Source organism: Lepisma saccharinum, chromosome 3 (assembly GCF_977018435.1).
Source record: "Lepisma saccharinum chromosome 3, izLepSacc3.1, whole genome shotgun sequence".
Classification (NCBI taxonomy): domain Eukaryota; kingdom Metazoa; phylum Arthropoda; class Insecta; order Zygentoma; family Lepismatidae; genus Lepisma; species Lepisma saccharinum.
In genome coordinates this window covers 16663202-16690631 of record NC_139231.1, presented here as the reverse complement: position 1 = coordinate 16690631, position 27430 = coordinate 16663202, and positions in this window count along the sequence as shown.

The window sequence follows — 27430 nt, the reverse complement described above, 5'->3', positions numbered from 1 at the left end:
AAATGTTAATGTAATGTTTGTTCACTTGTGGTTGGACACGTCAGTGCGGCGTTCGTATCGTCCTTATGATCGACCGCCCCTGGTTGTCGGCAATAAACACCTAGAACCTAAAACACTTGCTTCTCAGCAATGTGTTGTGTGTGTTCCCTAGCTGTACGCCGATGGCTCTTTTGATGTATGCAAAGTATAAAGTGGACTTAAAGTATTGTAGAATATTTCGCAGAATAAACTTTGCCATGGAAAATAAGATGATATAAATACCTGGTAAATAAATTTTTGAGATTAAGTTTGTATTTTTAATAATTTCAATTTTTTTCATAAATTTGAGAAAAAAGTGCATGCGATGTTGACACATTTTATATATATATTTTCTAGCCTGATGTTCAAGGCTAGTCAGAGTCTGTAGTAATGAGTTCATTGGCTCTTGAAAAGAAGTCACTTTTTATCACGCTTAGATCATTGCATTTACGCACTGTCGTACATCAGCATCTCCAACACAGTCTATGAAACGCTGTTTTGGTAAATGCAATGATATAAGCGTGATGAAAAGTAACGTATTTTCAGGAGCCAATAAACTCACTTCTACAGACTCTGACTAACCTTAAACTTCAGAGGTACAAAATCACAGATAACCAGTACAAAAATAACACGATGGAAATGCGAACTCCCCCTTCGTTTCTAGATATAAAAGTGTGCAAGGGCAAACTGTGGATGTTCAAGAAAGCTCGAACCTTAATTGTAACCGTCCACGCGGTGATTGACTGGCTTCCCCATCCAAGGACACCTGTTAGAAGGTCAAGGTTGCGACGTGGATCTCGCACACGGCTGAAATGTGTAGCCATCGGTATCTGCGTGGATGTGTTTGTGTTATTACAAGACCTTCCCTCCTAAGTATCTGATCATGACGGAGAACGAGGCGGGAGACGGGCTTGTTTCTTTCTTTTTATCTCCTTGTCTTTTTAAGCTAACCCTTTTACTTCTGCTAACAATACAACTACTAATTAGACTGATAATTGAGAGAATGATTGCCCTGTGCAAGGGCGCTTCGTTAATCAGGGTGGGTTTGACAGGAGCTTCTGTTGCCGAGGCTACGTTAGTCATTAGAAGGAGGAGCAAAAACGCCGGTCATCAATCTCCCTAACGCACAGCTTAACCCGAAAATTCCTGAACGCGGATTGGTGCGGCCGGTCTTATCTCGCTTCGCTCAGGACTGCAACCTCACCAAGAAGAAAAAGCTCCGGGCTCGGATGCACACTTTTTGTTTTTCGTTTCTTCATCAATTAATTGTACCGTTAGGAGTGAGATGATGTAGAATGGGAGGAAATGTGCAAGACCTTCCTCAAAGGTACCTTCCCAGCATACACTTGGGAAGACTGAGAAATACTGTAAGAAAGCCTCGGTAACAACGGAAACGTTTATATCAGATCCTACATACCAAGTAACTGCTGAGCTGGATTTTCAGTAGGGCCTCACACGATAATTGTTCCCATAAAACATTGCGCAGAGCAGACAATCTCTGTAAAGATGGACGAGCAATTTGAAGAATGTTGTTGGGGAATTACTGCTTTGTGCTTTTATTAAAAAAATAAAAGAGAAAAGCATGGACTATAGATAGTCTCGAAAAATAATATGGTAGTCAATGCGTACGGAAGAAGCTTTTTAATTAACTCGGGTATGCATAGCTATTCATACATGAGATTTGTATTCATTCACACATTAAAAAAAAATCAAAACATTTAATTTAATACACTTGTAATAATAAGGATTTTCATTTTCGGCTAATCATATTTGTCATGTACACATCTCATCGCTTTGCATAAATACCTAAATATTAACGAACTGAACACAAATGCACTGCACGTCATCTTTTTCCGTTTTCTTTAAATCGAGAAACTAACAAAAGCAGCCAACACTCGGAAACCACAGACAAAAACTCTCCTTTGCAAACTCACAGATTATCTTCACATGCCCAAACTTTGCTCTGATTGGCTTTCTACAGAACCCAGTCGAGGAAAGCCAGTAGCAATTAGAACATGTCCTATTCCTCCAAACCAGTCAGCCAAGCAGCTATCACATCCGGGCACGTAGCCAGTTCAGCGCCAACTAAATGGATATCCAGTTCCGTATGATTCGGCTGGCTGGCTTCTATACTGGTTTTGAGGACATCTGTTTGATTAAAAATTATAGATACTCGAGTTTGGACTCAAATTAAAAATTAACCAGTAGACCTACATTAAAAATTTACATCAAAATTTAGCTTATTCAATTCAGCGTTAACCTATGCTAACCAACTTTTTTCTCGACGATGCCTTGTATTTTTTATCGTTGTGAGAACAAAAGAGTGCTTTTTTTAGTTTTGGAAACGATCGCTTTCTTTGAAATTCTGTAAATAAGAAACGGGTGGTCAGACCATAATAACATTTTAGAACGGTGCAGTCAGAAAGGATCTAAACACAATTCTTAATTTTCAGATTTTTTAAATTTGTCAAAAAACCGTTCTTATCAATTTTGCGTAACAATTTTTTCATTGTAGTATATATAATATTCTCTCCGTTGAATTAAAATTTTCTGCCACTTTATGCTAATTGCGACGATGACGATGAGTGATGATGGTGAAATTGATGAAGGGACACTCACAAAGAGAGTGTCCAGATCGGGATTTCAACCCAGTAACCCTAGAGGCGTACTGCATACGGAGTCAGCTGTTCTTAGATGGCAACAATGCTGACCATGCTACCATGCTATATTTTATATTGTCATGTGTTTGCATGACAACGAAAATGTCAAAGTTTGCTTTATGTTCCCGTTAGGCTAATGGGACTGCAACAGCTCAAATTCTGATCTGAACCAATGCGCAGCACCAGGGATCCCATAACCTCTTAGCCCCGTCTAGTTCGCTGCACTTTTTGACTCCATTTAGATTCTCGAATCTATAGTTGGTAGCATGATGCAACACTGATTTTTCTGCTTCGTTGATTTGGTGTCCACCGTTTGCACTAAATTCTGGAGCGGTGTACAGTCACGTGGTTCGTTCTAACCAATCAAATGAACCATGAATGCAGAAAACGGTCATTTGTTGAATCTTTTGGACTTGAACCGCTTATCGTATATTTGGTTGAGTACAATGGTGCAACAACAGGGGGCAGGGGGGGCATTGCCTCCAACCAACCTTCGACGGAAGTCAATTCTAGGGGGGCAATGGGGGCAAACATTGACGGCCAAGGGCACCTGTACGGGCATACAGAGGAGCAATTACCCCTTTCGATTTAAAATTTTATGCAAATAAAAATACATTTCGTAAAATTTTCTTGCTCGCTTCGCACGCAATACCTGCTTCTCTCAGTCTTGTCATGTTCAAAGCCGTCGCCAGGGGTGCCAACAGGGGACGATTATGGCGCAGGTTGCGCCATTGAGATTTTTTGGGAGGATCTTTTATCTTAAAATAAAAAAAATCAGCATTTATATATTTTTCCAAAATATATGTAAAAATTGTACACCTTAAATGCACCATATTTAATCCATTAGATGAAGAAACGAAACTGTTCAAGGATATTATCGAATGGATGGGGGGGGGAGAAATATCGAACTCTTACATATTAGGCCTTAATTGACATGTGGGTTCTGGGGGGGGGGGTTGTAAATTAAACGTCGTTGGGGTGGGGGACAGTATCCAATTATAGGTCTTAGATTATGGCGGGTATTTTAGTTAGAGGGGATTGAGCATTAAATTGAGGTGGGGTATCCAATTCTTGTGTATTACTGTTGTCTTATATTGTTGCGAAAATTCTGGTGTGGAGACTGAGAATTAATTTTTTGGAGGAGGCAATATCCACTCTTCAATATCAACAATAAGTCTAAAATTGGCATGGAAATTTTTGTGGGAGGCAGTGGCGTCTCGTGGCCTCAAATTTGGCCGGGGCTTATTTTTTAAAGAATTTAAAATATAATGACAATTCACATGATTACAAAAGAAACAGGTATTGTTGTGAAACATACCTTTCTACGAACGTTGACTCCTGTTCTTCTGCTCAGCAAATTTTGTTATTACTTTTTCGTTGAAGCCCTGTATGTTTGAAATGTATTCTTTCTCTATTGTAAGCAAGTGCCAAGGCATTTGGTCTGTCTTGTCCCATTGCATTTCTTAAGCAGGTTTTAATACGCTTCAATGTGCTGAAACATCGTTCAGATTCAGCAGTTGCCACTGGAGTTATTAAAACTATGTTTGTCATTTTTACTGTTTCTGAAAAGGTACCCTCTAAATAATTTTAAATAAAAAATGAATGCAATCTACTGATAGAGTTTGTTTTCAACTCCTCACTACAATAAAGAACACGAATTTCCCTCTTTAGTTTTCCCTCTTCTATGAAGGGATAATAAATCTGGGAAGATGCCTCTGTTCAAAGATTGTTCTCTTTCATTATGTCCTCGTAGAGCAAGTTCTTGTCGACCACAGAATTTTAAGCAATCGATAATTCTATTTAATATATGCCTATTTTTCCGGACAAATTCATTGTGTCTTGTAATTGACAGCCTATGTCCTTCATCAATTTGTGTTCGAACATCAACCCTGCCAAACTCACTCAAACATAGCGAATGAAAGCCACCAAAACACTACAGAACAACACGCGAGATCGAACGCGACGCGAAGGAATTAGCCCCGAATCAGCACTCAGGACTCTACCCCTCTCTCTGTGCTAGAACGTGACCTTCCCTGTAACGTAGGTGGGTGTAGGCCACGCCTTCCTTTGCGATGTGCCCCGGAAAACGATAATTGACATCAATGCCGCTAGGAGCGCTGTCGTATCCATTGCTACAGACGATGAATTTAAAAATTGCCTTTTAAAAGACTGTGTGATAGTTATGCGTTATGGTGATTGATAATTACGTCAATACGTCCGTTTCTCTTTAGGGGCTAAGCCCCGGAAGCCCCAAGGGTCGAGACGCCACTAGGATTGAGTATTAAATTTAAAGGGGGAGTTAGCAAGGTCTTGATAAAGTGTTAAATATTAGATACCAGGAAATTTCTGCAACGGAGAGAGAGTGCGAATATTATATTTTAGAGACTGTATTTAGCGATAAGGTATCCACATGTTTTCGACCCGGAACGTGCCAAGAGAGAACCTGGAAAAAACTAAATATCTCGGGATCCTAAGAAAGTATTGACACCCCATTAAATTAATATTCTTGAAAGCCTGCAAAGAAATGGATGTACAAATTTTCTTGCTCGCTTCGCTCACAATTATGTCTTGCGTGAATGTGAAGCTGTCCCGGCCTGTGTACATTTGTTCTTCGTGAGTGACCCTTCATGAATTTCATCTAATCATCACTCCTCTTCATCGTCGTGATTAGCCAAAAGTGTCAGAAATGGCACACTAAATAACGAAGATTTTTTTTAAGAAAGTCGCCAAACTTGGTCAAAATTAATATCGGCTTGCAACACTGCGTTGGCTACGCTTCACGATCTCAGCGGGCCAATCCTCCGTCTCGACTTGCGTAACCAGTCCTAATGATGCGTATGACAGATGTGTTTACCGTTTGCTAATTAGCGAGTTTTGTTTCGCTACTGATTAATTATTGGCAGAAGACGTCCCACGTTGTTGGTGCGGAGTGATCTTTTTCCTTGTGATATGGAAAGAAAATATTGGACAGCTTCATGTTGTACATCGTAACAGTTCTGTAGGAAACCGAACAGTGGCAAAATCATGGATAAGTGTGCCACTTCAGAGTCAAAAGACAAGTTTGTAATATTACATACAGTACTATAATGAGATGCAAACATGAAATGTATATTGAATTATTGATTTGTTGTTTTAAGTCCACTTTATGCACAGAAAGGCTAATTGGGACTGGGCGTACAGTTTTAAGTACGATCCGAACCACTCGTTATCGAACCCGTAACCACTACGCATTTGAATGGTGATGATATATTAGTCTTCTATTAATAATAATAATAAGAGAGCTATTTTTTTTCAACCTCCGATAGGGCATGGAATCATAACCACAGTGAATAGCGAAATGTGTTTATTGAGAAGAGTTACGTACACGTATAATCTACTTTTCAACGTAATCAATAAAGAAGATTCAGACATTTACAGTAGAGGAGATGGTCTAAATATGGGCGAAGGTTTAAATATGGGTTTTGGAGTTATCAGCGCTCCCGGGTGCTGCAGCCTGGCAGAGGACATGGGAACTGGTTATCTGTCAAGGACAAAGGTTGCGACGCCAATTCGCAAGAGAAAGTGGTGGTTAGTTTCGGCTTTGGACGCTGTTATAGAAAAAGCGACCTCCGAAAACGTTTTGCAGGTATGTTTTAACTCAGCGTTTTCTGAATTCTCATCTGCTTTGTATAGCTTATGATATTAGCGGTACATAAAACAAATGTGGGCTTTTATAATGCCATGATTTGTTTGTGAAATATGTACCACAGAGAGTGAAAATAAATTGAAGAAGAAAAATAGCGTGATGTTCTAAATATGGGCTATGACATGAGGTCTAATGTTGAGATCAGATTTTCAACAAATATTTGGATGTTTTTCTTAATTTCGATTCCTCCCATTCCGTGAGATTTTCAAAACAACAGATTATTCATAAATATGAATTTTATAATGTTTTAGCGATAAATGACTGTTTTTTAAAATTTTAATTGCTTTTTGTGATATTGCCACTAGTTGTCCATATTTAGACCACAATTTTGAAATACATCATTTTACCATTTTTTTGGAAATTGCTTTTCTTCTTTAAAAAAATGGAGACCTTCTATACTTAAGCATGTTATTACATTTAAGTATATATTTCATAGATAGCCTATGCATTTTAAAGGCACGAGCTTTATATATTAATTTTTTCCTCCGAAAATGACAATATAAAAAGGGGGACCCATATTTAGAACTTTTCCTCTACCGATGCACCAGCTTTCCAATACCCTCTGTAAAGAAAGGTGCCACCTGTCTGTTGAACCACGTCTGCCGAAGCTCCGAATTGATGTGGAAGCACCGTCCTCCCAAACACTTCATCATCGCCGGGAAAAGGAGGGAAGTCACTCGGCGCCAGGTCTGGGTTGTAGGAAGGGTGATCAAACACTTCCCAGTGGATTCGTTGAAGAAGGTCTTGGGTTGATGCACCAACATGCGGTCGTGCATTCTCATGAAGCAAGACAATGCCCGAAGACAGCTCATTCGACGGTGAATTTGCGCTGCATTGTGCCCTTCTGCTTGTAGAAATCGTATCACACTACGCACCTCGCACTTGGCGGGAGAGTCGATTGTAGCAGACATCTCTACGCGCCCGTCGCTCAGCTTCAACTGAAGCGCTGGCCTTGGCAGTGGTGGTGTTATAGGCAGGGGGGACGCCAATCACGCTGCGTGACGCCCCACTTCCTAGCGCTTCATGGACCTCCTGGCAGCACCATCAGAGGTTGACAAAAATAGCCCTTGTAATAATAATAAGTGTATTGTTGCTGGTGCTGAGTACAGTAATTACCAAATACAGTACCACGTCAAATTTGTCTACAGTTACATTCTGTCCCGGGAATCTTTGTAGCAAGCGAACGAAAACAAGTCCTCTGCGCAAGTAGGCCTCGACAGGGCTCGATCGATGAACGCGTTAGAGGCGATGTGAGTGCATGTTGGGGCAACGCGGCTGCAGCTACCAGCTGTGTGCAGCAGTGTGCACTTTGCTCCGCCTACTCGCATCCTTCCCTTCACAGTTAGTCGCGCCTTTGCTCCACAGATTCCCGAGACAGAGTATAGATTACATCTAACGCCAGAGTGGCAATATGGTTATTTTGATAAACACGAGAAGAATCGTCGTTTCCCCGATGGCGCAATGGTAGCGTCGTCGCCTTGTACTCAAGGTGTAACGGGTTCGATAGCGGATGGAGGCAAATGGTGGTTCGGATCCGACTTTAAACTGTAGGTCCAGTCCTGATTAGTTTTACTGTGCATAAAGTGGACTTAAAACACCAAATCAAGCAACCAACCCACCAGAAGAGTCGGTCTTCCATAGGTAGTTTTGTCTCGAAATAGTCTGTGTAAGCAACATACACACGTGTCATCTCATGAACTTTCAGAGTCATAACAGTATAGATGTCATCAAAAGAAACACTTTTCTCGATAACGTTTTCTCTATTTGTCTCTATCATATCGTCCGTGACTATATTTTCTTGACGATATATCGCCATATCAAATTTCCGATATCGTAGATCCCAAATCGAGACTTGTCTTCGTTCCACACATAAATTGGAATATCACGCGTAGTATATGAAAGGGTAAGGGTATAAGGGCTAACTCCTTCTGAAGACACTCAAATGCCAACCTCTCTTCCACATAGTACACTTTGGACAGCATTCTTGGAGACTAACGAGGCTCTGGCGTGTGGTCTCTTAGCCAGTAAAATCCTCTGTGTGGCTGCTTGGTTTGTGTCCTGTGTTTGTGCATCATGTCTCATCTATTTCATAGGAATAACGAGTGACCTTCCACGTAGTACACCCTGTACTGCATTTTGCAGACTAACGAGGCTCTGGCGTCTGGCTCTATGGCCAGTATAATTCTGTATGTTGCCCTGTTCTCTGTCCTTACCTGTTCTGAGTGCCCCTTTGCAGCCTCAGCTTTTAACCGAAGTCAGAAAATTTTAATTCTTTAGTTATACGACATTTTCTGAGTGTACAGAGCTCTATCTGTGTGTGCCTCGATGAGAGTCAACAACCTCAGTTCCGAAGTAAAAGCTATTGGGATAACATCACTCTCCCGTTACAATGTTGCCAAGCTTATGTCAGTTGTTTTTATGAGCTTGTTTGTACAGCGTTTGGGTGTTTTGTGTGCTAATTCTCCGTGCTTTGTTGTACAACTTTTATCCAGTACAGCGCTGATCAACTCTCTTTCTCTGACCTCCCCGATGGCGCAGTGGTAGCGTCGCCGGCTTGTAATCAAGGGGTCCCGGGTTCGATACCCGGTGGAGGCAAAAGTGGTTCGGATCCCACTTTAAACTGTAGGTCCAGTCCCGATTAGCCTTACCGTGCATAAAGTGGACTTAAAACAACTCAACTCTCTCTCTCTCTCTCTCTCTCTCTCTCCCCACGTTTTACAGTACGTTTGGCAACATGCTGTGTATCCGACGCTCATTTGTTTCGTCGCGCCAGGGGCGTTCGGTGCCTTGTGACACGAAAATCCCCGATGTCAGTCGAAGAGAATTCAAACTGGAAATGCGACCAGCATAATGTCGCGAAGGCGGTACACGGTGAAACGAGAGCAGTGCCACAGCAAGCAGGTCAATTCGAAGAAGGAAAACCCTCACAAAAGCAAGTAGCAGTGACGTCACTTTGCGTGCATGAAAGGTTTCGTGCCAGGCGTGCATTACGTGTCAATGTAATGCGTATTGTACTCAATGTTTCAAATTGTTGCTAAGGGGAAAGTATATGTTAGGGAATCGCGACATATTATTTGGACTTGCAGGATTTCTGAGTGAGAACATTAGCGAATCTTTCGTTCTCTCGCCCTCTGCTCGAAACTGGGAAATGGAAGAAAGGATGAATTGAAAGGTGGTTTGTCTTGTCGAGACGAGGCCAAAAAATGAGACAGGCCTCCGTAAAATCGAGACGAGTCCGAGACTTTCAGTCTCGTTCGAGAGTCTTGCATGTATTTTAAAAGTATACCTAAACTAAATTTACTATATTTGGCTATTGTGCGCTTGTGCTGTGTGGTTGCATACATTCATAATAAAATTTTGTTATCCTATAGTTCGTTGCGTCCAAGCGAGGCGACAAACAGGAAAACGTGATGAAGAACAATTGTTTGCCTAATGGAGCTTTCAGACAATCTACACGTGTCGCTTGTCGCTTGTCGCTTGTCGCTTGTCGCTTGCGTATCACTCGGGCTGGTGTTGTTTCCTGAGTACCGTGCATCGCATCGCCTAGGTCTGTTGTCCGCGCATTCGCAATGAATGTTTTTCTTTAGAGAGATTTCAAGACCCAAGCAACAGCGGTGGTTCACGACGAAGAGACAAAGGACTCCGACATGCGCCCGTCCAGTCTACAAGCAAGCATTCACCGATGGAGCAACAGACCGAGGCAGACACCTTCAAGAAAAGAGCCGAGTTAGAGCTACGCTCAAGCGACAAACAACACGTCCAACTTGTCGTGTCGCTTCTGTTCGAAATGCATTGATTTCTGAGGGTTCGCTTACAGGAGACACATGTCGCTTGGTCGCCTGTCACGTGTCACTTTTCGCTTCGGCGTGAAAGTTTGTGCGGTGTCGCGCTGTATATCTTGTTGGTACGATACGGGGGCTATTCACCGGATGTTTACATTTCTGTGCTTCCTTCTGTGCGGGAACTTTACTTCCGGTTTTCAATAGAATAACATGTAGTTCAAAGGTGTGAAGGCAGTGTCTTAAGAAAAGGCGACAATCATTGTGTGGCTTTTGGTTACAACATGACGTTGGGAACAAATATTTTTTCTCTGGTATATATGCATAGTTTCAGTCAGATCCTATACGAAAAAATCAGTGGATTCAGGCGGTGAAGCGAAAAGACTGGACACAAACAGGAGGGAATAGGCTCTATAGTCGACACTACATCACTGGAGTAACCCAAATGAAAATATTTTACGTGTTTCGAAGATCATTATTGACTAACGCACATGTGTTTAATGGGGCTGTGTTTGAGTACACAATGTCGAAAAATATACATTGCACTGTTGTGAAATTGAAGTATTTCAATGTTTATAATTTATGTAAACTTTATTTCAACCTGCAGAAGTCTTAACACGAAACTGCTGGTGGAAGATCAACATTCTCTCGGAAAAGACTACTATTTTTCCGTAAATCTTCATCCAAAGGATCCGGGAAATTGCCAAGACGATCTGTATTCCACTAGTTTACATTGGAAAATTGACCAAACCGGAAGTTCTTTCCCCGCCATCGATAATCGAATTGTCTGATCGATTATTTCTTGTTTACTCAGGAATAACCCCCATAGAAGACTTGCGTTTTCGTTCTAAACTACTATGTGCCTCCACTGGGATTAGAACCCGCGACCCCTTCATTACTGCGCTCTGAAATTTGGTGAATCCACTATGCAGACCATGGGGAAGATGATGGCGATAAAAAAATAGTTCTATTTTCCGCCACCAGGTTGAAATGTGGCGCTGTACTTCCAGGATGTACTACATGAAAGTGAGGTTGACATTTGGGATACTTCTAATCGAGACGAGACCAGGAACGAGACATACGTTTACCGATCGAGACGAGATCAATTCTCGACCAAGACTCGACTCGACACCATTCTCGCCAGTTCGAGTATAATACCCGAGATGACAAATTGCAGGAGCACGACTTCCCTTCCTGTCCCAGAGAAGAAGATAATAGAAGGCAGTTCATTAATTAAAGCCTTGATAAAGGTCTCGTGAAACCTGAAATGATGTAGGGTAATTGCTTCGGTTTCTTATATTGTTAGACACGCATTGTTCCAGTTTAGCTGAGGGAACTGCGATGCAGAGATACAGGAATTAACTGTTAAAGTCTATGATATTCAACGCTGTTTGTAACATCAGTCGTAATTAATCCTTTCCTAACGGGTAATATCTTCGCAGTTTTAACCGTGTGAGTTGAAAGGGCCTGTGTTAGGAGTAAAACGAGGAGGGAAGAAGTTCCGACCATTATTGCAGATGGGGAATAAAGATAGCCGTTTAATAAGTGTTCTCTCCAGGCTTTTAGCTAGCTCCCCTAAGAACGTGTCCGCATGGCGTACAGTATCAAGAAGCGTCGTTGCCAGAAAGTGGATGTAATTATATGGTGAACACCTTTTTTGTGATTTTGGATTTTTGTAATTTTAGTGACTTTGTCGGTTTCCTGCCACTTTTTGGCGAATCACGTCGATTCAGTCCAATTCAATTATTCTTTATTTAAGGTCGACGTTTAGCCGGGGGTCTGTTCTGCCAGTGGGGTTCTGCCTAACCCCAATGAATACATACAAAAAGACACACACACACATAGAAAAATTCACAATCGCCTTATGCAAGCACTCGTTCTATCTACACCATACTATTGCGCTCCAGTGTACAGTAATATCTCCCAGGGCCTAAACTATAAACTTCAAAAAATTCAGAACTGTTGTATATGTTTCATATTTAACCTAAAAAGAAAAGAACATGTATCCCCCTTCTTAAAGAAACTTTCTTGGCTAAACATTAACAATAAATACTTAACACTCACCTTGATGCACAAAATACTTAAGAGTGGCCCCCCAAATACTAATTCGATAAGATATGCTCTCGTAGAACTTCGGTAGAACATAATATCCGCAAGAAACATAATCTAAAAATCCCCAAACATAAAACCGCCAGCTATAACAAGCCCTTCATTGTTACAGAGAAAAGGGAATGGAACAAATTGCCTGCACCATTGACTAATATTATTTGCCATCAAAGTTTTAAGAAACAACTAAAGAACTTACTATTGTCCCAACATTAACCTTCATATTTAAACAATTGCACCTGCACTTACACATCACACAATGCCACACACAATGAACTACTGAAGACTTATTACTTATCTTTTATACTTATCAATTCAATGTATCATTTTATTATTGTATAATATTTTTATTATCTTTATTGTATTATCATGATCAATGTGTTTTTTTTCTATGTTTTTATTAATTTATTGTATCTTTGATAAGGGTTGGTTGTAAGAACGCGCACGAGGCCGAAACACGCCTGCTTAAATAAAGACCATTCTATTCTATTCTACACACCAATAGACACGATTGTGCTTGGTATCATTTAGGTGCGTTTGTGTGTGAGTGTGTGTGTGAGGACGACAAAATATGGTCAAGGATTGGCAACGTGTGAGGGGGGTGGGGGGTAAAGAGGAAAATTAATAATAGTTGTTTCTATCAAGTTAATTCATGGGACACTCGCAAATAACATCCATGCCCATTCCAGAATTCGCACCCCGGACCCCTGAAACACATTTTATGCATAGTAAGTCGCGAAATATGATATTTTGTGTGTTTTCATCGTTTCTAGCGAATTTCGCCAATTTTTAACGCAAGAAACTCTGTAAGGTTTGCTTCAAGTTTAATTTGTCCTCGTCTAACCGTGAATACGATTGATACCAATTACCGAGTTCTTGGAAACGCACATATTAATAAGAAGAACAGCTTGAATTCTACTTATTCTTATTCATAGAAAACATTTTTCCGCTGTCGGTTGAATAATTATTAGCTTTCAATAGTGTGAATGTCTATATCGCGCGTAACAGCCATTACGTCTGCATCTATGACGAGATCTCACTTCTCATTGTTTAGGATACAGGAAATGCTAGGAGAATTATAACCGAATCTCCGAAATAATACCATTAGAATATACTATGGCGTGGTACTTAACGCGATACCATTTTGAACCAACACACCTCTCCCTGTTAGTTTCCATTTAAAATACAAGTACTGATTTAATGTTATTAGTTCGTATCGTCCGTTTGTTTAAATTTATATTTTTTAAGCACATAAATATAAAAGTTGTATGTTACGCCCTCCCTTGCCCGGGAAAACAAATGCTACCACTACCTAGATAGAGGCGGCAAAATCTCCCTCGGGCAAGCGAAATAGCGTTACGGTCCAGGTTAAGTTCGTGTGTAGGAACCGGTGACCAACAGTGCATAGTAATATGCCATATCGAATAAAAACAAAGACATATGTACTTTCAAATTACCACCTCTTTACCTATAGCCGGGAAGCGGCTAGCTGCATACCTGAAAATCACGGGTAGCGACATGTATACGAAAATGATATAGCCCAAAATTAACATGAAAATAAAAAGTATATTCTATTCATAACCAACAAAAATGGAATTATTACAGGTCCCCACACTTGCACTCTCACATTCTCTCTCAGATTCAATCCTCATGGGGTCATCGACACAAGAAATTATACATGACATGTACAGGTTTTATGACGACAAGTCCTAATTATTGCATTCTCAATTAATTTTATCTTACTTTTTGTCTAATCAGGTCATTTGTGATTTTGCTCCAGTGCTACTTAAATCCTAGCCAGCCCTTACTTAAGTTCACCTTTTGTTTTTAAAAAAGAAACTAGTCGGCGCGGTGACCATACATTACTTGACCAGTATAAACAAAGGCGTCTCAACGGCAATTACATTCACGTGGGCGGACGTTTTCCTTTTACCATACCTCACGTGGTTCCAAACATAACAAATAACCTCCGTTGAGTGGCGCAAACATATACTCTCTAGCAGGCGGGACTTAAACACTTCGCCGCGACGAGCAATTCACATTACCAGGCAAATACTTTAACAAATAATCACATATGCGACCGGACATAGCTAGCAGCGACACAGCGCTGACACATAAAAATGAACAAACCTCAAGTAGAATATGCAATTAAGCGGGCGGCGCTTTACTCTAATAGTACGCACTTTAAACAAATACAAAGGAGCACAAACAACAATGAATTTAAGATCATAAAAAAATATCACAAGGAATAAGAAAAATTGACCTGAGACGAATAGATTACAAATGACAAGCGCGACGGGAGTTTGGTATGAAGTTCGAGTTGAGTGGGCGTTTTCAAAATGTCGACGAATTTCAAGGGCGTTCTCTAAATCAATCGGGCCGTCACGTGTTAAGGTTCACACAGATGAATACTTTACCATCTCTCAGCTCCCGGGGTGCATCCTGGCGTCTTTATGGGCGATTGAAAACACATAGTATCCACGCGAAAGGTTTCCTTGGTCGTGACGATGAAGATGCAAAAAGGGTTCAAACACCTAGTTCCCCGGCTCCTCTTCCTCTCGGGATCGGTGGATCTCCGTGGTATGGCGCGGTTCGGACGTCGCATCTGAGCGGTCATTGTAGGCGTCGTCGGCGTCGTCGGGGCGTCAACATCTCTCTCTACGTCTCTCTGTCGCGGCTGGTAGGCGTCGTCGGCGTCGTCGGGGCGTCAACGTGGCGGATGGCAGGCGTCGTCGGCGTCGTCGGGGCGTCAACGTGGCGGATGGTAGGCATCGTCGGCGTATCAATAGGGCGGCGTTCGACGTTCTCTCTCTCTCCATGGCGGCGGATAGGCATCATCGGCGTAGTTTCTTCTGACATCGGGCGAATCGACGTAACGCCCTCATCTCTCTTCTCCCTCTAGCCCGCCATAGTTTCCGGTGTTCCTCGTTTCTCAAAAATTATAAATGGCGTAAGGTAATCACGGAAACGCGGTTTCGCTTCAACTTCCCCCAGCGGTTGAGGTAGGCGCACTCGTGTAGACTTACTGCCTATCACACACACTGGTGTTCGCACAACACAACAAAGTCCACTGTACACGAAAGGTAGCACGAAGGTGCTCTCGTTCCAAGAATCGCGGCAAAACTGTATATGCAGAGGTAGCACGGAGCTGCTCTCGCTACAAGGATCGCGGTAAGACTGTGTAACGAAAAACCATGTCCTTCGTTTTATTTGGATTTTGAAAAAGGACGCTAGGCGCACGTTGGAGTGACGCTTCCGGAGAGGTTATTCCACCACGCTCTATTGTCTCCAAACTAGGACGGACCGTGTCCGAAGTTTACTTGTGAGGATTAAGCTTCCGCCTGGCTGTCGCCCATAGCTCAATTGCAATCGCTGTCCACAAACTGATCAATTAGAACCGATTTGATCTGGCGTCCGTAATTGTCGCTTGATCGTGACGAAACTCCACACATCCGTCCTTGCACACATGCCGCTGCGCTGGTATAAGTTTCACATGAATCTGACCGTTGGAAACCGAGATATTTAAATGTTTGTCATTACGGTCGAATTTCCTAAGCTTTAGACGCATAGCGTGACCCTTCAGGTGCTCGCCCTTAACACACGCGAACGTCTCGTTCCTCCCGTCGGCTTGGCAAAAATCAAATATGTAATCTTACAAATTAAAACACTCAACACTTTGAATCAACACGTCTTTTTACCGCTACATACATGAATAATAATGATAATAATAATAATGACGGTAAATCTGACTGTCACAAAGTAATGGCTGATTCAAATATTAAATATGTCTTGAAACTTGAATTTCCTTTCAATGTTTATTTCGTAATAGGTAGAAAATCTTCAATTAACCATTAATAGATTTTCGATGTGGAAAGAAGCAATTATAAAGCAGAGGTGAAAATCAGTCATAACAACTATGACGTACAGTCGAATGCATAATTTTTACCAACCAAATTTTCCATGACCATGTATATTCTCTTTGTGTTACCCAAGGATAGCTTCATTAACTGAAACAAACTGCCAAACAAACAGCTGACAATCTATGTACCAGATACGCAAAACTCTGTTACCTAAAAATACGTGAGATGCAAGTTAAAAATTAATGTAAATAGTCATGGACAATTTGCAGAGCAATACTTCTACATCCCACTGTACAATTCTATTTTTCTTTCAAGATTAATCTGAAAACACTAAAGCAAAGCATTCAATAAATTACACGTTCGTAAGTTATATTTCCCAAAGGTATTAGGGATAACTGAGTTGCGAATTCAGCGCCAACTGGTGATTTAAGCTAAACTACGATCAAGAATGAGTGTCTGGTATAGCCTCATCTTGTGCTGCAGACATAGATCCAAATCATCCATCCAAACCAATCCAACCAGAGGAAACGTTCTTCAAAACGATTATGCTTTTCATGCAGATTAGGGAAGAGAACCCATCACCAGCTTCAGATTCTAGAATCTCGCGTGTTTTGATCCTGTCGACTCTCTTTTGTTTCAGATTCTCATCCGACTAAATTTATTTTTAATTAGGTCTCGTTAGCCTCACAAGATCAGACCCGCACTGGAGGCATAAGCCAATTAGCAGGCGTCGTGTGATCCACGAAGATTCTGCAGTTTTTTACCTCCTGACAAACGCAAAGCGGAAGCGAGAAATTAGCACGCAACTCTGCATACGATCTCTGCGAACAAAAGTCGCGAGGAGACTCATTCATCACGGTGGCTTTATCCCATTTGGAAATCTAGAGGAATGAAAACTGATAACCGACTCGCGATTGCAGCGCCAACTGGCGATAAGCTCCAAACCGCGATCGAGACGAATGAATGTCTCGCTGAGTGCACAATCCTTGTTTCTTTCCTTCGTCGTCAAATGTGTAACGCTTGGTAGATGCAGTGAAAAATCGCCTGGTGAATTTATGCAAAGAATGTCGACAAGACGCTAACAATTTTGCCAACCGTCACGGTGTTGTTGTCAGCTAATGAAAACAGAAACGGCTTGGTTCACGTGTGCTTATCTTGTGTACAAGGGATTAGCCTAATGGTGCACGGGATTGAATGAACAGAATGTGTTTGTTCCAAGCTTCATACAAACAACACTTAATTCTCGCCTCGCTCTAGAAAACTGGGGAAAACGTTACCCAAATCTGGTCTCAATGAAAATAAACTGTTATGCATGATCTAAGTTGCAACGGTCCAAGGGAAGGAAATACACGTTTCCTAAATCCCTCTATCTAGTTGAAGAAACTCGTCCTTTTAGGGATGAGTTTTTTTGTGACAAGTAAAATTCGTTCTAAAAGAAGAGTTTGCTATTATATTTGTCTTTTTTATTTGTTGCATTTAAGGAGATCTAATATTTCGGAATTCAAAATATTAGTATCTGTACAGTCACAGATAAAAGTAAACCAAATACTGACTAACAAAACAAATTCACATAATGAGTCAATTTGTCTTGTACAGTGGGATCCATGAGTAATACCGCGCACATTGTCCATCATCATGTTCGTGCACTTTATTTGACCCAATAAGAGCTTCAAGAATTAAAAGAACACTCAAAACAAGCTGTTGACAACTTCTGCACCAGCATACATTAAAAAAATCCATCGCTTAAAAACACATAGAATGCAAGAGAAAAATGAATGAAAATAGTCATGGACAATTTGCACGGTAATACTCATAGTAATACTCATCCCACTGTACATTATTTGACCCAATAAGAGCTTCAAGAATTAAAAGAACACTCAAAACAAGCTGTTGACAACTTCTGCACCAGCATACATTAAAAAAATCCATCGCTTAAAAACACATAGAATGCAAGAGAAAAATGAATGAAAATAGTCATGGACAATTTGCACGGTAATACTCATGGTAATACTCATTCCACTGTACAGTATGAAGTTCAGAAAGCGAAAGGAAGTTGTGTAAATAATGTTGTGATTTGAAAAACGTGAATAGAAATAGTGGACATTTTGCGTCCACATAGGCCTATCTTCTTCCACCAAATATTACCAAACACTTAACAAGTGTTAGTAAGATAAACGTTACGCCATGTTACATTATAAATTACGAATTAACCCCATTGTTTACAAGTCTAATATATTCATTAGATAGGACGAGTTGTCTAATCGTAGAGTTATTTAAAGTAGTGTTTTACTGTGAGAGTAAGTACCTCACGAAGAAAGAAGGTCTAAGGTCATATTCTCATGTGAGCTGTGTAAATGTATTCTCCAAGAACGCGACCGAATAAAACAATCAATTGTGAATCACATTTTCCGTGACGCAAGCAACCAAGAACTGACTTTCCATACTTGGAATGGACATGTAACACTTTCTCCGTGACAGTTTGCGAATACCTTTTTGACCTGCAGAACCTCCTTGTGTGGGGAAGGTAGTCCAGTCGACAAATGAACAAGTATCACTTGTATCGATATTTTAGTTCGATAATTGTGAAGCAGTATACATTTTACCCTTTAGCAGGAATTTTGAAAATAACTCGTTGAGCAAATACAAATACATGTGTAAATTATTAGGAATTATACAAGTTTGTCTGCCAGCACATACAGCTTAACCAAAATAAGAAAACCGCTGCGGCTCTCTTATTTTGGTAAGCTGTATGTGCTGGCAGACAAACTTGTACACAGCGCAAGCAGAGATGCAACATTTAACGTTGTTGTAGTTTTTAGCAACCAAGCAGGGAAAATAAACTATAGGTACATATGGCAACACGGGGGCACTCGGCCACAAGTGAAGAGGAAGCGAGAGAAAAGAAACAAATGACTATCAACTTTAGTTCACGGGTTTGCCGGTGTTGTTCTCATTCTGTTTAATCTGCAGGCTTTATATTCTGTGATCAGTTGGCAACATGCACTTAATGAATTATAATTTAAGAGTTATGTCCAAGTTTTTTTGTAAGGGTTCATTCTCTAAAGAAATATATTATGAATACAAATTATCTAACGGTTGAGTTGGTGTTTGACTGTAAGAAAAAGTAACCCACGAAGAATGTCGAAAGGTCAAATTATGCTGTACTAATGCTAAACAAAGGTTATCTCTTATTTCGTTGGCATTTGGTTTCATGTTTTGAATATCGCATTGCGTAAAACAAAGTAAATGGACATTTTGTCTAACAATTTTTATGCCTCGCAATCCACTAATGCCTTCTTATAATAAAGCCTGTGCAGAGACTTCGTATAAATGCAGCGTCATCATTGGTAGGTCATGGCAGTCGCAAGTGTTGTGTCTTAAACAGGCAGAAAATTGACATTGTCTTAACGTAGTGTTTCTTGTGTGTGTGGATAAAGAAAGATAATTGCAATATGGTGTGTTGACTGTCATGCTAATTAATATCGTATTGCAAGCAATGACCTACCAATGATAATGCTGCAAGCGAATAATTGCTCTTGCCGTTCCACTCGTTTGGCGGCGCTGCATTCGCCTCTCCCTTTCGGGCGCGCCATCTTTACGACAATGCTCTAAGAAATCATCTTCAACTCTCGTCACATCCATAAGAAAACACAATGCCTCCATTTGTGATTGTGATAACGGAAATCTAAGGGTTTTATTAATGGGCAGAAATTTCAATCCATTGCTGGGTGACAATTTTTTTCCTCTCCATTCTTTGAGGCGCCAATTTAGACCTCGGCCACCTCCGGGACGTTTGTAATCTCGCGAGGGTAATTGGCTCTCTCTGGTGTCGAGATTAAAAGGCAAAGGCCGAACACTGAAAGGCGTCTAATGCCACGCCATTGTCGGGAAATTACAGGGAATGCAATTGTCAAGGTTTCGCTTTGCAATGACTCAATGAGATATGAACGCGAGAAATGTCGATTCTCAAGATATCCAGGATCTTAACTGCCTTTCCTATGTTCGGCCGACGTGCGATTGCCAGTGGACCAAAGGGCGTTAATTGGCATTTGTGGTTAGGTCTCTTTTATTGTCGAGTTTCTATTGCTGTTTTCACTTCGCAAATCTGCATCCACAGAACAAAATATTATTTTTACGGCTGAGTAATGTGCATCGCAATTTATGAACGAGAAGGTTGGTCATTGGTTGGCGTTCGTCACCAATTCATTTCTTAAATGGACGAAAACCAAAACAATGCGAATTAAACTTGTTCGCTTAGTGGAGGGGATGGTGAGATCCATCACCGAGTATAGATGAAACCCGGAAATACATATGCTACATGTTGCATTGATTTGAACATCGCGCAGTGCACAGGGAAAAATATTTGTTTGGAATAACCAAAAAATATCTTCCGACAACCAAACATTTGTTTAAACAGGAGACAAATAAATAATAGTTTACCATAACCAAATTGTATTAGTAACGGTACACATTTATCTAGAGTTTCCAACAAATTTGATCAGTTTTAGTAAATTTAGTCAAGGCTACCAAAATTCAAAGAAATCTGTTGTTTTTTTCGTGTGATTCGGATCCCATTTTACACTAGGTTCAGTCTGACTTAAAAGAATCTTCCCCAAAACTTTCGCCTTTGCAGTGATTTTCCTGTATTTACTGTAGAAAGTCATAAAAGAGCAAAGCCGACTTTACAAGGCGCTATTCAGACACGTGACTCAGTTCAATTCAGGTGACATTGGAGGGGGAGGGCAGTAAGACTACTCAGTTGACCTCAAGGAGCATACGTACAGCCGACGGCAGAAGTATTGTTCGTCACCGTGATCATCGCTCTGTTTTCCGCGGAGTGAGGATAATGAATTGAAATTAAATGGCCAGTAAGCAGAGGACAACCTCCCCTGCGGCATCAACACAATTCCATTCCTTAAAACAATAGATGTAGAATAAAAAAATAACGGGAATAGATATGTACAATTTGCCTATTGTTATATTAGCCACTGGTTGTATGTTCCTGGTAGTTTAGAAACACCCCATTTATCAGCAAGGCGTCTTCTTGTATATTAAAACTCTCAGTCATATACCTCACACGCATCCATGCTCGCCATCTTGACAACTATCAAACGAATAGCTGACCAGGTAAATACTGGTCCTTTCCTTTCCGACATTCAAGTAGCAAGTGATCTTGCCACAAGTAGCGGATCCAGAAGTTACAGTTGGGAGGGGCGATTTTCAGTAGGGGCACCTCATCTCACCGAGAATCAATCCCAAACTACAGTTGCACTTTTTAACGTAAACAGGAACCAAGCAGACTTCCATGTTCAAGAAATGAGTGTATTATTTTGCAAAAGTAGGGCTCCAGAGCAGTTTGAGTTTTAAGTCCGCTTATTGCACAGATAGGCTAATCAGGACTGAAGCTACTGTTTAAAGTGGTAGCTCCACTGGGTATCAAACCCGGGATCCCTTGATTACAAGGCGACGGCGTTACCATTACGCTATCAGGGAAGGCTCGAATAAGGGTATATATATTATTATTGTATATCTGTTATTATTCTTGTAAGTCGTCATCATAATTCCTCCCATTTACACGGTAAACTAAACTTTAAGGTATGAGGCGTAAAGTCAATAGGCAAAGAAAACGAGCACCTAATGAGGCATATTGCGTAATTAGCTTATGAGCATGAAGTACTAGGCTTAAATCAATATTTATAAAATATTCTCCATCCTGTTAAATTGTGATAAAAGGCAAGAATATTAGGAATACATCCAATAAACCTGACAGTTGGGAGGGGCATGGATCCCTGCCCGATTGCCACTCAGTCCTGTTCCCAACGTTGAGTGTTTCTGGAAGCGTCGAGTGGCTTTGAATGTCAGTGACATCTTGTGCAGTTGTGGTAACTAGTGTCAGATTATTGTGTTGTCATCAGTCAGTTAAGGCAAGTTCACCTGGCAGGAAATATAAATTTCAATCCCTGTGGCAAAATAAATCATATTTAATACTGTATTAATAAATATTTTCCATTCCAGATTTTCAAATCTAAATTTGTCCATGCTACAATTATTGTTTAATACTTTCAAATGTCATCACTGCAATTTGTTAACACCTACTACTTTATTGCCCAGAATTTGTTAGCATAATTACGTATACCTATTAATATATCTTTCCTTCAGAATTTCATAGTATAGGAAAACATAAACCATTCCATTGCTTAGGTGTGCTTTCTTTATTTTCACAGTGAATTCATGGACAAAGAGACGGAACTGATGAACTGTTTTCGGAAGTTCACATATTTTTCCATTTATTCATCCTGCAAATCGCGAGCTGAAATCTGTTTCGTAGTGTATCAACCTCTCGGCCTATGTTATCCGTACATAATGAGTCACATTCCGAAGCGACGTATCGGGATGCCAAGTGGTGTAAATTATCAACAATAATAAAATGTTTGCACAAATCTTGTAGCTTATTCAAAATACGTCAAACTTCAATCAGCTGTCCTGGAAAGTTATTGCAGATGGACATACAACATATGACAACATACGCGAAATGTTATTGTGAGTGTTACTTCTGTCAAAATTCAATAGCGTCAACAGTGTAACGCTATATGCTGAAGGAAGATAATTATGCGAAGAAATGAGTATGTACGAGGGGCATACTGAAAGTAATGAGCAATAATTTTTCATGAATTGTGTTTTGGTTTTATTAAAGAAAGACTTGCTACATCATAATCTACAGACTTTTATTTACTTTTCAACAAAGTCTCCGTTCCTTTGCACGCATTTTCTGGAAGCTTGAAAATACCCATACGGTACAACTATCTACGTTCCAGTAGCTCGCAGACTACTGACGCAGTGCTTTCTGTATGATCTCCGTCGTCTGGTAGCGTTGGTCTCGTAAGTGTTCCTTCACAAAACCAAACAGATGATAGTCGGAGGGTGCAATGTCGGGACTGTAGGGAGGGTGAGGCAGAAGATCCCACCCCATTTCCCAATTTCCTTCCTGGTGAGGAATTGCGGGGTTGCATTATCGTGTTGAAGGATAATTTTCTTTCCATGTCGTTTATCCCGCAATGCACGACGGAGCTTATAAAGTGTTTGGATACAACGGCGAGCATTTATCGTTACCCGAAGTTCAAGATATTCAACCAAGAATGCATCCCTCTGCATCCCAGAAGACTGTGCTCATAACTTTGCCAGCAGACGTCACTCTCTTTGCTTTCTTTTTTGCAGGCGACGTGGAATGGTGCCATTCCATAATGATGGAAACTGCTTCACCGGTCACAATACTCAATAAAAAATCATCGACTTGATTGCGATATCTCTGAAGAAGTTCTTGAGTGGTGTTTTTTTGCTGCACTTTGTGGTCTGCCGTCAATAAACGTGGGACCCAGCGGCCAGCGGGAACAAATTTTTTCTGTCTTCCTTAAAGATGTTGTCAACTCTTTCCATGTTCCGTTCCGTGGAGGCAATTCGTGGGCAACCGCTCCGAGGCTGATCTTTGATGCTTGTATTTACATCTTTAAAATATTTTACCCATCATTTAACACTGCCATCACCCATGCATACATCTTCATACGCATGCTGAAGTCTATTCTGAATTTCAGCAACAGCAATTCCCTCTTTAACAAGAAATTCAATCACAGCACGTAGTCGAAACGAAACATCACTGTCAGCCACTTTGAAATAACTGCCTGCGCTCACGCGATCGAAGCTAATGACGTCACACTACCTCGACGCGTTCAGTAATTTTGCGTGTATTGCTGGTTTCTGATTTTTGAAAATTGAAGACTAAAATTGGTAAACGCTGGAAGTGCCACAATAATTCAAACACCGTTTTCCACGTTAAACTGTGAAATGTGGCATGCTTCATAATGTGGTAAACGTGAAATGTGGCTGGTAGCCCTCTAAGTAGTTCAAAGAGCGTGTAAAGAGGTCACTAGTGTCCACGTTCTTACGGGCTGATGTGCGGAAGGATGCGATTTCCCAACACTTTCAGTACGCCCCTCGTAGATCTTAGTTTTTATTAATAATAATGTGCACTGTCTACCTCCGAAAGACAGTGGAAATATATCCGGTACAGTTGAACGTTTAATTCGGCGATCGATATAATTGCACACTGAACTAAGTTTGCCGAACTATAATATATGTGACAGTCAGATTTACCGACGTCATTATTATTATTATTATTCATATCCATAGCGGTAAAAAAATGTGTTGAATCAAAGTGTTGAGTGTTTTAATTTGTAAGAATATATAGTTGATTTGCCAAGCCGACGGGAGGACGGACACGTTCGCGTGTCTTAAGGGTGAGCACCTGAAAGGTCACGGTGTGCGTCTAAAGCTTAGGAAATTCGACCGTAATGACAACTATTTAAATATCTCGGTTTCCAGCGGTCAGATTCATGTGAAACTTATACCAGCGCAGCAGCATGTGTGCAAGGACGGATGTGTGGAGTTTCGTCGCGATCAAGCAACAATTACGGACGCCAGATCAAATCGGTTGTAATTGATCAGTTTGTGGGCACCGATAGCAATTGAGCTATGGGCGACAGCGAGGCGGAGGCTTAATCCGCAGAAACTGAACTTCGAGCACGGCCCGTCCAAGTTGGGAGACAATAGAGCGAAGTGGAATGACCTTTCCGGAAGCGTCCCTTCAACGAGCGCCTAGCGTCATTTTTCAAAATCCAAATAAAACGAAGGACATGGTTTTTCGATACACAGTCTTACCGCGATCCTTGTAGCGAGAGCACCTCCGTGCTACCTCTCCGTATACAGTCTTACCGCGATTCTTGTAGCGACAGCGCCTTCGTGCTACCTCTTCGTATTCAGTGGACTTTGTTGTGTTTTGCGAACACCAGTGTGTGATCAACCGCTGGGGGAAGTTGAAGCGACACCGTGTTTCCGTGATTACCTTACGCCGTTTATAGTTTTTGTGAAACGAGGAACACCGGAAATTATGGCGGGCTAGAGGAAGAAGAGAGATGAGGGCGTTACCGTCGATTCGCCCGATGTCAGACGAGACTACGCCGATGATGCCTACCAGCCGCCACGGAGAGAGAGAGATGCGACGAACGCCGCCCTGTTGATGCCCCGACGACGCCTACCAGCCGCCACGGAGAGAGAGAGAGAGACGACGAACGCCGCCCTGTTGACGCCCCGACGACGCCTACCAGCCGCCACAGAGAGAGAGAGATGTTGAACGCCGCCCTGTCGACGCCCCGACGACGCCTACCAGCCCACGGAGATGTTCACCGATCCCGAGAGGAAGAGAAACCGAGGAACCAGACGTATGAACGCTCTTCGCATCTTCATCGTCGCGACCAAGGAAACCTTTCGTGTTAATACTATGTGTTTTCAATCGCCCATAAAGACGCCAGGACGCACCTCGGAAGCTGAGAGATGGTAATGTATTCATCTGTGTGATTGTCAGCACGTGACGGCCCGATTGATTTAGAGAACGCCCTTAAAATTCGTCAACATTTTGAAAACGCCCACACAACTCGAAACTTCATACCAAACTCCCGTCGCGCTTGTCATTTGTAATTTGTTCGTCTCAGGTCAATTTTTCTTATTCCTTGTGATATTTTTTAATGATCTTAAATTCATTGTTGTTGTGCTCCTTTGTATTTGTTTAAAGTGCGTACTATTAGAGTAAAGCGCCGCCCACTTAATTGTCTAATCTACCTGAGGTTTGTTCATTTTTATGTGTCAGTGCTGTGTCGCTGCTAGCTACGTCAGGTCGCTTATGTGATTATTTGTTAAAGTATTTGCCTGGTAATATGAATTGCTCGTCGCGGCGAAGTGTTTAAGTCCCGCCTGCTAGAGAGTATATGTTTGCGTCACTCAACAGAGGTTATTTGTTATGTTTGGAACCACGTGAGGTCTTGTAGAAGGAAAACGTCCGCCCACGTGAATGTAATTGCCGTTGAGACGCCTTTGTTTATGCCGGACACATGATGTATTGTCACCGCGCCGACCTAGTTTCTTTTTAAAAAGGTGAACTTAAGAGGGAGGTGGAGTTTGGCGAAGGTCGCCGTGGAAAGTGCTTAAATTTAACATGGGCTTTTTTGCATTTTGTTGAATATAACGTTTTAGGACAAAAATTTGCCGGAAAACACGCAGTAGATGTGAACTTACTTTATGAAACTTTGAGTACATGACACATTTATGCAATTTCAGTCCGATAAATGTGCACAAATTCCATTATTGTTTTTCAATTTCCCATAAGGAAATACGTAAATAAGCACAGAATGGTTATAGGATTTGTGGGTAGCACCAACGAAAATGGCCATTATGATGCATACTAACGTAATCCTCAATCCTTTTATGACTAAGCTAGGGAGGGCTTTTCTTTTAAAAATCACTTGCACAGCCCAAAATGATTGTTTAAAAATGTCATGTATTATCAGCCGAATTTCATTCATCATAGTTCGACACTTGGCCACTAGATGCCTCTGTTGCAAAATTGCCCCAGGCTGACGGTGAGGGCTAGTACGCGCGGGTGTTTGAATCCTCTGCACAGCTGGGTTCCGTCCCCTCGTCAGAAGGTCCCGTAGCTGTCACAGCTTGATTTATTGCCTCTTCCCAGGCAAGAAACCAAGAAAGCAGGAAGGCCATGAGTTTGTGTATGTTTGATTGTAGAGAAGCAGAGCATATTTACCATGAATTGGAACCAGTGACACAGTAACTTTATCTCGATCTTACCGCGAAGGACGTATTTAGGGGGGTCCAGGTGTCCCAACGTCCCCCCGAAAGACTTACCAAGTACAAAAAAATTAAATAATGAGATCATAAAACTTCAATTAAGTAATGAAAATAAGGTGGTTGTTTAATCGCAAATTGTTTATTTCCGCAAAAATATTGGAAAGTAATACGACTTTGAATGACAGTACCAAAGAAGATTTATGCAAGAATTATTACTACTTATAATAACATCCAAATATTACCAGGAATTTTACTTTCGTCAACTGATTCTAACATCATTTTTTCATACTCAATAAATATTATATTCTTTATCTATTTGACATTAATTTCCTTGCCAGGGCAGTTTCTATTTTTTTAAAATTTTGCCGACCTTAACTACACGTAAGCTAGATAATGAATACGTGATGTTATACTGTATCACTGTTGTTATACCGCCTTCTTACCTATTCATCTTATAAAAATATATTAATTAATTTAATATAATTATACTTATTTTAATTTAACATTATTAATATTATTATTTTGAGACATTACGTTAGGACGCCGCTCCGAAATATATATCTAGATACGTGCCTCGTGTTCGATTTGAATAAAATGTAGAAAAGGCGGGGAGGGTGGTGACGCTTCTTCTTT